Genomic DNA, 13,176 nt, shown 5'->3' with positions numbered 1-13,176 from the left:
TGATCCCTGGGTCTGGATGATCCCCTGGAGGAGGAAATGGCAACCCACTCCAGTTTTCTTGCCTGGAAAATTTCATGGACAGAAGAGACTGATGGGCTACAGTCCATTTGGTCCCAAAGAGTCAGACACGACTGAAGTGACTTAGCAGGGTTGTGTGTGAATGGCTGTGAGGGAAGGGTCTGTTTGTTTAGGCAACACTATTATAGTGTGATCATTCACATATGAGAATAAACTCACGACAGAGGCAGTATTATTTTAAAAGGGATCATAATGACGAAAGTGATTTTGTGTTATTTGGAGCCAATTTATTTTTATGTAACATAATGAAATGTGGACTCGATTTTGATAACCTACTCTCTTACATCTGCAGAGTTGCTAAAATGCCAAGCCTTCTTTCGTGTGTGTCCTGCCCTGGGAATTTAAGGTCATGCTGACTTCCGCGGGTAGACTGGTAGGGGCAAAACAGTTGTAACAATGTTGGATTTGTTTCTTACTTAGCAAAATGTTTAGCCTTCTGGCCTACATCACAGTTGAGCTAACCCCTCTAATTTTCTGCGCAAGGCTCACTCTTTCTTCAGCACCAGCCTGTATTTTGATTCTTGAATAATGGGATTGGTCAGACCAAGTGCTGGGCTTTTACAGCTTCTGCTGTGCTGGGGCCTGGTTGTCTGCTGTCAGTGTGGCATGAAGGAGGCCTGAAAAAAAAGTGAAAATGTTAGTTGCTCAGTCACGCTCAACTCTTTGCAACCCCATGAACTGTAGCCCGCTAGGCTCCTCTGTCCATGGGATTTCCCAGGAAAGAAAACTGGAGGGGTTGTCATTTCCTTCTCCAGGGGATCTTCCCCACCCAGGGATCTAACCTGCATCTCCCGCATTGGCAGGTGGATTCTTACCATCTCGTCACCTGGAAGCCCAAAGACGAGGGTGTGTGTGTCAGTCGCTCAGTCGTGTCTGACTCTTTGCGACCCCGTGGACTGTAGCCCACCAAGTTCTTCTGTCCGTGGGAGTCTCCAGACAAGAATATTGGATTGGATTACCATGACCTCCTACAGGGCATCTTCCCAATCCTGGGACTGAAACCAGGTACCTGCATTGCAGGCAGATTCTTTAACGTCTGAGTCACCAGGGACCCCTGAAGAGGAGGGTTCAGTTCAGTTCAGTTCAGTCACTCAGTCGTGTCCGGCTCTTTGCGACCCCATGAATCGCAGCACGCCAGGCCTCCCTGTCCATCACAAACTCCCATAGTTCACTCAGACTCATGTCCATCGAGTCAGTGATGCCATCCAACCATCTCATCCTCTGTCGTCCCCTTCTCCTCCTGCCCCCAATCCCTCCCAGCATCAGTCTTTTCCAATGAGTCAACTCTTCGCATGAGGTGGCCAAAGTACTGGAGTTTCAGCTTTAGCATCATTCCTTCCAAAGAAATCCCAGGGCTGATCTCCTTCAGAATAGGGAGCACCAAATTTAACTACCAAGGAAGACATCTTGACCCAACATTTATTAGAAAGATGTTATGGGAAATATTGAATTAAGTTTAAAAACTTGAAGTTGGATCTGCTCTCACTAGGCATATAACTTTTTTTCTCTCTTTACTTCTGGGGAAAGCAGAAACAATTAATATTCTGTGACGGTGGGCTATTTTTCTTACATAAGTCATATTAAGATATGGGTTCCATTGCCTAGGAGATAAATTATACACTTCGAAATAAAGGAAGATAAAGTGTAAAGCTGGCAACATATCTATGAATATACTTTCTATGCCAGAAATTAGATTTGCCTGCTTCAATTAGAGAATATAGAAAAATCTCTCTTAGTGTTCAAAATGATAAAAGAATTATAAATAGAGGTTTCTGTTGCACATCATTTCTGGTCCCTATGAGGAAAGGAAGACATCAGAATGGTTTCCTTCTTGTAGGCAGCTGCTTGTTTGAACCCAGGAGTTTGGTTGAGGGTTACAGGTAAACTCTTCAACATTCACTTATTTGTGTATGGGTGCTAAGTGTCTCCAGCCATGTCCAACTCTTTGAAACCCTCTGGACTGCAGCCCACAAGGCTCCTCTGTCCATGGGATTCTCCAGGCAAGAACACTGAAGTGGGTTTCCTTGCTTTTCTCCAAAGGATCTTCTTGACCCAGGGATAGAACCTGCATCTCCTATGTCTCCTGAATTAGCAGGTGGCTTCTTTACCACTAGCGCCACCTGGGAAGTCCTGACTCATTTATACAAGTAGGTTAAGCCAGGCCAGGACCTAGTATGGCTCCTAAGTTTAAAATAATTTCCCCTTTGCCGGACTGATGAGCTGGATGCAGGCAATGTCTAAGCATCGCTTAGAATATGTGGCATGAAGCCAAGGAAGAGTAGCCACCCTTTGACGGCTTCTGATGCCTTAACATCCCATGGCTGTCCATCAGTGCATTTAAAATAAGTTTTAAAAATGAGTCTTATCCAGAGAAGGAGGTCTTCCCTACTCTAGGGAAGGTTCTGTAGGTATCTGCTCCCACGTCAAGGGGGTGGGACAAAGTTCTGTCCTGTAGAATCTCGTGGATTCTTCTCCAGCATCCCAAGCACTGGTCTGTCCTTAGTGAGGGCCTACAGGTGAGCTCAGGGTGACTCAGGAGGCGTGAGCAGCGCAGCACTTATTCAGAAAAGCCAGCATAATGTATCCTCTCTAGTGGTACTTCATTCTCGAATACGCACCAGGCAGGTGTCTCTGAGGTCTTTCTGTGCAGGACCTTAGTCCTTTCTGCTTGTGAAAAACAAGCCTAATGAGGAGTTGTCCTGTGGTGTTTCATAATCTCCCCTCTATTTTCTTTCTGGACGGAATAATGGAACTGCCAATTCGTGAATTGAATAATTGAAGAACTGTTGGCAGCTCATGAGTCAGAAAAAATCCTCCCTTTTGAAATGATTCTTTAGGGTGAACAATAGAGGCTTCCACTTCTTCCTCATCACCTGTCCTCCCATTGAACTGGAAACATTTGGGAAATTCCCTGAGGCCCTGTTCCCTTGGGGGTCCTAGGCCAATCAGCAGCAGCCTTCTTTTCTAGACATCAGAATGAAAAATGGTCATTGTTCTATCATTGAAAAGCAAGTATCTTCAAATAATTATGATTATCCTTTGTAGTAAATATTACAAATATCTCTCCAGCCATGGACTAGAGACCATAATCTAAGTTCTTGTGAGATAAGGGGAGGCTAACTTTCCATAGCGAGGGGAAATCAAGCAGAAATAATAGTAATTTACACCTCTACAGGAATTATGGTTCATACTGTGATGTCGCAAATATATTTTGATCTTTCTCACCAGCACTGGGTAAGGCGATCCAAGATTATTGTTTCCATTTTACAGCTACACCTCAGAGAGGTTAACAGATTTCTATAAGTTCACACAGTCAATTGGCGGTGAAACTAGAACAGAAAAAAAAGACATCTTCTGGCAGAAACCCTGTGATTTTCCTACTATCATCCAAAAGTTGTGAAAGAAGTGGAACACTGCTTTGTTTGTTTTTTTAACCCTTGTTCTGTTTGTGCCATCATTAAAAAAGAGAGAGGTGGATTTTTTAAAATAATTCAATATTCCTTAAAGGTAATTTATATGCTGGGTAAGTTTTTGAGGTTTGGCATCAGAATTCTAGAGTTTCAATTTCCAATTCTAGTATTCATTAACTATGGAAACTTGAGCAATTAAAAAATGTCATTAAGCCTCATTTACCTTAGCTATAACATGATAAAAACCATAATACCTACCTTGTTGGGCCATTGTACATTCAATTAAATAAAAATACATGCACGACACACAGGAGTCTTTAGTCAACGGTGACAGTGGCAATGGTGGTGATGTTGGTAACGAAAGGGGTAATAATAGGAATGGTGATGATGGTGATGGTGATGATGGTAGGAATGGTGATGGTGGTGGTGGTGGTGATGATGGTAACGATGATGATGGTGGTGGTGGTGGTGGTGGTGATGGTGATGGTGATGGTGATGGTGGTAGTAATGGTGATGGTAGTGGTGGTAATGATGGTAACGATGATGGTGGTGGTGATGGTGTGGTGGTGGTGGTGGTGGTCATGGTGATGGTGGTGATGGTGTGGTGATGGTGTGGTGGTCGTGGTGATGGTGATGGTGGTGATGGTGTGGTGGTCGTGGTGATGGTGATGGTGGTGGTGATGTGGTGGTGGTCATGGTGATGGTGATGGTGGTGATGGTGTGGTGATGGTGTGGTGGTCATGGTGATGGTGATGGTGGTGATGGTGTGGTGGTCGTGGTGATGGTGATGGTGGTGGTGGTGTGGTGGTCGTGGGGATGGTGATGGTGGTGATGGTGTGGTGGTCGTGGGGATGGTGATGGTGGTGGCCACAGTGATGGAGTGATGGTAGTAGTAGTAATATCAGTAGCAGCAAAAACAATATTCAGTATGAGAGAAGACTTGACTAATTTTAAGTTTAGCAGAATTTCGTGACCCCCTCTATTGTAATTTTTCTTGCACTGGAAACCAGAACCTCTGGAAAGATGGAACTTAAAATTATGGGGTCAGGAAGAATGAACTTTCCAATTCCTGTTGGGTCATTACCCTTGTGAAGGGCTATTGTATTTTATTTTGTCCTTGGCATTAGAGGATTGAGGTAATTTCATGGGTTTGCACTTGGTCTTTCCTACTATAACAGCTCTTGGGTAAACAGATGACATTTCCTTTCTGCCAACTGATAAGCATGTCCACACTGATTACAGTTTTGAGAACTAGGAAAAGTACTACTGGGAGGGTTTGTGGGTTTAGTGACCTCACTCTGTGGTAGATATATTGCTGTTCACCAAATATCCCAGTTCCTTCCCTCTAAAGCCACGTCTTGTGAGATGATTTTCTTTCCCCACCCCACTGGCTGTTGAAATGTGAGCAGAAGTGACCTGTGTCCCTTTTGGCTCTGTTTCTCCTCTTTCTACCACAAGGGCAGAGATTTCTTGGATAGACACTTACTCATCAGACTTCCCCTATATGCGAGGCTATGTGAAGCACAGATGAGGCTGAACCATGATGTGACTGAGAAAGAAATCTCTGTTGCCTTTGAAGTTGTTTGTGTGGGATCATTTAACCTGACAGACATACCTCATTAGATAATGATATACTAGGGTGCAGACCATATTTTAATTGTCACTAAATGGAGAAAGCAATGGCACCCCACTCCAGTACTCTTGCCTGCAAAATTCCATGGACAGAGAAGCCTGGTATGCTGCAGTCCATGGGGTTGCTAGGAGTCGGACATGACTGAGCGACTTCCTTTTCACTTTTCACTTTCACGCATTGGAGAAGGAAATGGCAACCCAGTTCAGTGTTCTTGCCTGGAGAATCCCAGGGATGGGGGAGCCTGGTGGGCTTCTGTCTATGGGGTCACACAGAGTCAGACATGACTGAAGTGACCTAGCAGCAGCAGCATAATATCTACCTTAGTTCCTGGAATACAGTAGGTACTCAATAAAGCTATTGCTTAATGACAAGTATCAATAGAAATGTATCTACTATTACTGCCTTACTTTGAAAACCCATAGATATTTCTGAATTTTGAAAGATTGTTAAGTTTCATCTTTCAATTATTTATAAATAATGGTAATGGATCCAAGATCTTGGGCTTCCTTGATAGCTCAGTTGGTAAAGAATCTGCCTGCAATGCTGGAGACCCCAGTTCCATTCCTGGGTTGGGAAGATCCACTGGAGAAGGGAAAGGCTACCCACTCCAGTATTCTGGCCTGGAGAATTCATTCCATGGACCGTATGGTCCATGGGATTGCAAAGAGTCTGACACAACTGAGTCACTTTCACTTTCACTTTAACCTAAGATCTTATACATAACAGGAATTTAATACATACTTACTGATTTTCAAGAACCTGATATGCCTTAACCTTCCTGCCTCCTGTGGCACTTGATAACATATTACAATAGACCCTGAATTCCTCAAAGACAAGAATCTTGTTATGTTTATATTTATTTCCCCACAACCTAGATCATCCTTATCACATTTGTCACAATTTTGTGTCATATGCAACCAGACATTTAATATAGACTCGGTAAATGACTGACTGAATGATTATAAAGAAATATATTTCCCGTGGGTATGTTTTAGGTTGACAGGCTTGACATTATTTAGGGAAAGAGAGGGACATTTCCATCTCAAACAGCATCAGTTTACTCTCCTTAACTAAGAACTAGCCAATGATCAGATATTGATCTTATAGGCCTTCTAATGACCTTATAGTCATATTCACGACCTCAAGTGTCAGATTGCCTGTGGTTTTATTGATTAAAGGTACCTTGTAGAATATAGAACAGTTAGATAATTTTAGATAAAGAATTTTGTCATTATTGTTGGTGGTGTGTGTGTGACTATGTGTGTTTCTACCTAATTGATAAGCCCTCCCTACAATAGGGAATTACAAATGGTGTCATTCTGATGGCTAATCTCTGCTGAATTTGATCATAGGAAACACAAGTTGAGAGTGAATTTACTCACATTTATAAAATGTGTGGGGTCCATATGGGTGAACAGATTGCTTTATTCACAGGTTGTCCCATGTGGGGGTTACAGCCAGACATAAATGTCCCTCCCTCTCTGCCCTTGATGTCAGGAAGAATCAGCTTGCGGCAGCCAGGGCTTGTGGTAATTTGGGGCTGACCACATGAACATCAATTACAGACATGTTCTTGGATCTGGATGGTTGGAATGACCTCTAACCTGTCTCCTTGCCTCCCACCTCCCTAATTTAATCCCTTCTTCATTGTTCTGCCAGACTCAGCTTCCAAATCACCATTTATTTTTATCAGGTTGCTCCAGTCTGCAGTGGCAGAAACAGTCTGAGCCTGTTTCTGGTTTTCCAAATATCACCTTGGTCAGACTTAAAGGATCTGTAATAATACCAAAAAAATTGTATGCAAGCCTTACCTACAGATTAGAACCCAGGGATATTCCTTCTGGGGGAAAGAATTGATCATGGCCATCATCCTGGTGCTTTAGTCTGGGGCAATTGTAAGAATGAGCCCTTCTTTTCTTTTCCAATGTGTGTTCATCCCTCTCTGCCCAGGATCCTGTGCCTTGTTCTGATTGATGCTATCTCATTCTAAGAGGCATTATGGCAAGGTGGTAAGGACTTGGGTTTTGTAGTCAGACTTGGGCTCAGAGCCTCACGATTGCCCCTATCAGCTATTCAACCTTGAGCAAGTGACCTAGACTTTCAGATCCCAACTGCTTTATGCAAAAACCGAGGTAGCACTAGTGACCTCCAAAGGGTAAGGGATGCATTTTGCATGTTTTTGTTGATACATGTTGAACATTTAGTACTGGGGAGCTCTTGTTTAGTCATATGTCTGATGTTTTTGGAATATTAGCCTTCAGTTTTGTTTCATTTTTAAACATTCCTAATGACTCAGAGAGACTTGCATCTCTCTTGGATAACAGAAGGGTTCAGGATTTAGATCAACATTTGTGGAAGACAAAGGGCCCCAGTTCGGCACAGACTTGAGATGATGTCAGAGGTCAGAAGCACAGTCATATTCACCTCTGACACTGCTGAGCAGTGAGTAATGGCTGACTTAGGCTGTCTTGCTGGGAGGCCATGATAAAAATTATGGACTTGTCAGTGGCAGTGATCTGGGTTATATCTTTACGTTGGTCATTGTTTATTGTGCCAACCTTGGGTGATCTTCAGATCCACTCAGTCTGAAGCATCCATCATCTGACATCATTCTAGGCTACGAAAGGATATAATCTAGCACTTTCACCCTCTCCCTGGATATCAAGACTCATCGCCACTGTATCTCCCAGCAAACAAGCTGCTTTTTGTACTGTGTCACTGGACATTTTGGGTTTTAAAATAAGGTTTTCCAAAAGATTAAAATCCTGCTGCAAGATAAACGAGCAATGAATTTGGAAACGAATGACTTGGCTTCTAATATCTTTTTGCCTCTCCTTCACTGTCTGGATGTGGCAGAGACACTTACCCTCTATGAGATCTAGTTTCCTCAACCACAGTATCTGCTTCCAGATGATGTAGGGTTGCTGTGCATGATAAATAGGACATTCATGATGTAAGTGCTTCATAAACTCTAGTCACAATAAGGGAATTTAAAAAAAAGAGAGAGAGAAAGAGAAAGAAAATAGCAAAGAGGGAGATGATTAGGACTGATATAATGCAGATTCCTCTTTCTTGGTAGTCTTTAAACTCCATGACCAAGCTAACTTCCAACAAAGAAGAAGATGGCTTATTTAATATTTATATTTCTCTTGTATTAATCTATCATCAGTACTAATTTATTTTGTACACATTTATTAATTAGTATGTCTATTTCTATTGAGATTAGATTTGTGGAGAGAAGCACAGGTGCTTTTTAAAATTTGATTTGTCCTATAGATTCATTTTATTTGCTCTTAGATGAAAATGATGTGCCCTTACAGAAAGAAAAGAACCATGTTGATAGATGGTTCCCCTATCTAGACAGTGAAGGATATAGTTAAATAGGTAGAGACTTTCCTTATAATCATCAGTGCCTTGTTATAATTAGATTGTGAAGAATGCCATTTAGCTAAAATGCATAGGATCAGCGTCAAGGTATCAGGGATTTAGAACCAAGTTCCTAAGGTACCTATGTACTTGACTTTGAACCACCCTCTGTTAGTGATAAAACATTTTTGTCAAATCACCTAAAGAAAAAGTTTCTTAAAGAGTAAAAGAAGACTTCCCTGATGGTTCAGTGGTTAAGACTCTGCACTTCCAAGGCAAGGGGTGAGGCTTTGATTCCTGGTCTGGGAACTAAGACCCACATGCCATGGTATGTGGCCAAAAAAGAAAAGCGTAAGGGATAAGAGTTGGGATTTGGCTGAGCGTATCTAAGGAGTATTTTTCAAAACATGGTCTTAGAAGTACCCAAGCATTGGACAAATTGCCCAAGTATCATGTTAAAAACACAGATAATAAGACCTAATGAATCAGAACCCTGGGGTGGGGGCCTTAGGACATGAGTGTTGGAGATGTCTCCAGATGCTTTGGAGGTCTGCATCCTGAAGATCATGCTTTGAGGAACAGCATTTTGGAAGTATTGTTCCTGATAAGCATACTGCTAATATAGTTCGATTTTTTTTTAACGTGCAAGAAACTAGAGATACACTGTTAGTTGTATGTCTGATCTGAGATGGACCTGTAGGTGCCATCCTCAGTTTAAATCTTGTTTTGTTTACTTCCAGATGAGCATGTTTCCTTTGGACCCTAACAGCCCACCTGTAACTTCTGCTTTCTCATGTCAAGAGTTGCTGAATGTTCATTCTCCCTTCACAGGTATGGGTTCACCATCTTGGAAGCCGGATGTTTCAGTCGGGAAGGGAGCAGGAAGTAGCGCCATGCCCTTCACTCTATGGATAATGAAGCGTGGATTTGTGATGCTGATGAGGCCAGACCCACATCCTCACCCTCGGGGGTCCAGGAGCCATCCTGTCCTCTCTCTGGGGCTTCCCATGTGTTGGTCACTCAGTCGTGTCTGATTCTTTGTGACCTCATGGACTGTAGCCCAGCAGGCCCCTCTGTCCGTGGAATTCTCCAGGCAAGAATACTGGACTGGGTTGCCACTTCCTTCTCCATCTGGCATGCAATTGTGGGCTCCACTAGTTCAATCTCCTGCTGGTGTCCGGCCAGGTGTGCCTTCCCAAGCCTACCCAACACCACTTTACTACCTGCCGGCTCACCTCGGCCACCACAATCCCATCAGCACTTGAGTGGGATTCACTCTTTACACCTACTTTAAATTTCAGGGCTTTGCCATGCCTGATGATTTCTGCTTAATAGACTCTAGTGTACCTCCTCCCTCTGTTGACAAACCCTCTGCCTTTTCATCACAGGGCCTTTGGAAAAAACTTCCCCAACCTTTCACCTTTTGCCTCCTTCACCTGCAACTGTGTTTCATTCAACAGGCCTCAGCTTAAATGGCATCTCCCTGGGGAGTCAGGCCCCCAAGACTATTGAACCTGGTACTGGAGAATACCAGGCACTTGCCTCGTCTGCAATGACATTGGTGCATTTCTGGATGATGATGCCCTTGTACTTTGCATCCTGAATGCAGAGTCCCTGTGAGGAACAGTGTTTCTCATTCATTATTGCATGCTCATCACTTGTTTGTGTGTATGTGTGTTTGTGTGAGTGCACATATGTGTGCTCAGTCATGTCTGACTCCTTGAGACCCCTTGGACTGTAGCCCACCAGGCTCTTCTGTCCATGGAAGTTTTCAGGCAAGAATATTGAGTGGGTTACCATTTCTTCCTCCAGGGGATCTTCCTGACCCAGGGGTTGAACCAGCATCTCTTTCATCTCCTACATTGGCAGGCGGATACTTTACCATGCCACCACCTGGGAAGCCTGTGTAGATGCCTAGTTTAAAGAAAAAAAGAAAGGCCTACATGGGACCATTTTGTTGTTGGAATAAACATTAGGAAAGTAGAACCATGAAGCAGAATTCAGTTACCAACAAGTGAAGTTCATGGTGAGTACAGGATATGAGCTTAGAAATGTCTGTGCTAATACTGCACAAAGGCAGCAGCTGAAAATGTAATCATTCAGTTCAGTTCAGTCCCTCAGTCGTGTCTGACTATTTGCCACCCTGTGGACTGCAGCACACCAGGTCTCCCTGTCCATCATCAACTCCCAGAGCTTACTCAACTCATGTCCATTGAGTCAGTGATGTCATCCAACCACCTGTCATCCCCTTCTCCTCCCACCTTCAATCTTTCCCAGCATCAGGGTCTTTTCCAATGAGTCTGTTCTTTGCATCAGGTGGCCAAAGTATTGGAGTTTCAGCCTCAACATCTGTCCTTCCAATGAATATTCAGGACTGATTTTCTTGAGGATGGACTAGTTGGATGGACTAGTTGGACCTCCTTGCAGTCCAAGGGACTCTCAAGAGTCTTTTCCAACACGACAGTTCAAAAGCATCAATTCTTTGGCGCTCAGCTTTCTTTATAGTCCATCTCTCACATCCATACACGACCACTGAAAAAAACATAGCCTTGACTAGATGGACCTTTGTTGCCAAAGTAATGTCTCTGCTTCTAATACACTATCTAGGTTAGTCATAGCTTTTCTTCCAATGAGCTTTTAATTTCATGGCTGCAGTCACCATCTGCAGTGATTTTGGACCCCCAAAAACCCAAGTCTCACTGTTTCCACTGTTTCGTCATCTATTTGCTGTGAAGTGATGGGACCAGATGCCATGATCTTAGTTTTCTGAATGTTGAGTTTTAAGCCAACGTTTTCACTCTCCTCTTTCATTTTCATCAAGAGGCTCTTTAGTTCTTCTTCACTTTCTGCCATAGGGTGGTATCATCTGCATATCTGAAGTTATTGATATTTCTCCCGGCAAGCTTGTGCTTCATCCAGCCTGGTATTTCCCATGGTGTATGCTGCTGCTGCTGCTGCTAAGTAGCTTCAGTTATGTCCGACTCTGTGCAACTCCATAGACAGCAGCCCACACCAGTCTCCCCCATCCCTGGGATTCTCCAGGCAAGAACACTGGAGTGGGTTGCCATTTCCTTCTCCAATGCATGAAAGTGAAAAGTGAAAGTGAAGTCGCTCAGTCGTGTCTGACTCTTAGTGACCCCAAGGACTGCAGCCTACCAGGCTCCTCCACCCATGGGATTCTCCAGGCAAGAGTACTGGAGTGGGGTGCCATTGTACGCTGCATGTAAGTTAAATAAGCAGGGTGACAATATACAGCCTAGAAGTACTCCTTTCCCAATTTGGAACCAGTCTGTTGTTCCATGCCCAGTTCTAACTGTTGCTTCTTGATCTGCATACAGATTTCTCAGGAGGCAGGTCAGGTGGTCTGTTATTCCCATCTCTTGAAAAATTTTCCACATATAATCACATATATAATTTTCCTAATATAATCATTAGGTTCTCAATAAATCTTAGATAATATGGAGTAAACCTTCCATTCCTTCATGACATTCATCCACTTTCAGCAGGTAAAAACCAGGCAAAGTTTTACCATTCTAGAAGTGTTTTTCCTGAAGTGTTTATGCACCACCTAAGTGATGGGGTTGGATCCCTGAGTTGGAATGAGTCCCTGGAGAAGGAAATGGTAACCAAATCCAGTATTCTTGCCTGGGAAATTACACGGACAGAGGAGACTGATGGGCTACAGTCCATGGAGTCCAAAGAGTCTGACACAACTGAGTGACTGATACTTTTCACTTTTATTTTCACACAATTTTATTGTAAGCCTTTTTCTTTTTAACTCAAACGGTGTGTTGTTTGAATGTAAATGATTATTGTTTCATCAGACTGTTATAGACAAACACACACACACACAGAGAAAGCACATGCGTGTATTGAAAAGTTGTCTTATAAAGTAATTAAATACATAAAACTGGGAATCCAACATTCTGAATTTAAATATAAGCATCGGCATATGCCATCTTACTGGAGTGGACAAGTTATAATCTCCCTGGAGCATACTATATTATTTATGAAATGTAGTTAGTAATACTACCTTCCTCAACAAACCGTGAAGAGGATTAAATAAGGTATTCTCTGTAAAGCAATTAGCAGAGTGCTTAGAGCGTACTTGCACTAAAAATATTTGTTTTTATTTCCATGACACATGTTAACCTAGCCGTATTTGGAACTGTGCTAGAGCACAATGTCCGGCCATAAGCAATATTGGCTCCTGAACTATCAGGACCAAAACACCAACATGGTAAACACCCTCTTTGGAGAAGAATAAAGTTTCCATTTTTCCTCCTATCTAATGAATATTTGTATTTCATTGTGCTAAATGAACCAAGATATTTCCAAGCCTCTGTCATTGACCTATGGAATTAGCAACCAACCAAACAACCAGATATCAAATAAGATATTTGTAAACTTGTTAACTTTGAGGGTGGGTCCATCTCCTCATTTTATCCTGTAACCTACTGAATTCTGTGGAGTTATAGGCAATGCCATCTTTCACTATATTTTCAGCTATCCCCTCAGAGTAGCCCTGTACTTGTTTGCAATTCCCTTAGACTTATAAAAGCAGTATAAGGAAAGGGGTTAGAGGGATGAGTATAAGGGTTATATTCATCTTTTCTTGGAAAAAATAATGTATCTAATTTCCAATGAACACCAGATAGAAGGTATTTTTAAAAATTTACTTAAAAGATC

General features: G+C 42.6%; 1 long non-coding RNA gene across 1 annotated transcript; it reads right to left on the bottom strand.

The window, feature by feature from the left end:
* Nucleotides 1-283: 283 nt before the first annotated feature.
* Nucleotides 284-9,923, bottom strand: LOC112449571 (uncharacterized). Its single transcript, XR_003038158.2, has 3 exons — nucleotides 9,262-9,923; nucleotides 7,988-8,092; nucleotides 284-695 (listed from the first exon to the last, which is right to left on the bottom strand). It is a non-coding gene; the product is annotated as an uncharacterized lncRNA (long non-coding RNA).
* Between the last annotated feature and the right edge of the window lie 3,253 nt (nucleotides 9,924-13,176).

This window comes from Bos taurus, chromosome 14 (genome assembly GCF_002263795.3).
Source record: "Bos taurus isolate L1 Dominette 01449 registration number 42190680 breed Hereford chromosome 14, ARS-UCD2.0, whole genome shotgun sequence".
NCBI classification, from domain to species: Eukaryota; Metazoa; Chordata; class Mammalia; order Artiodactyla; family Bovidae; genus Bos; species Bos taurus.
The sequence above is the reverse complement of the archived record's forward strand: the minus strand, read 5'-3'. Positions and strand labels throughout refer to the sequence as shown.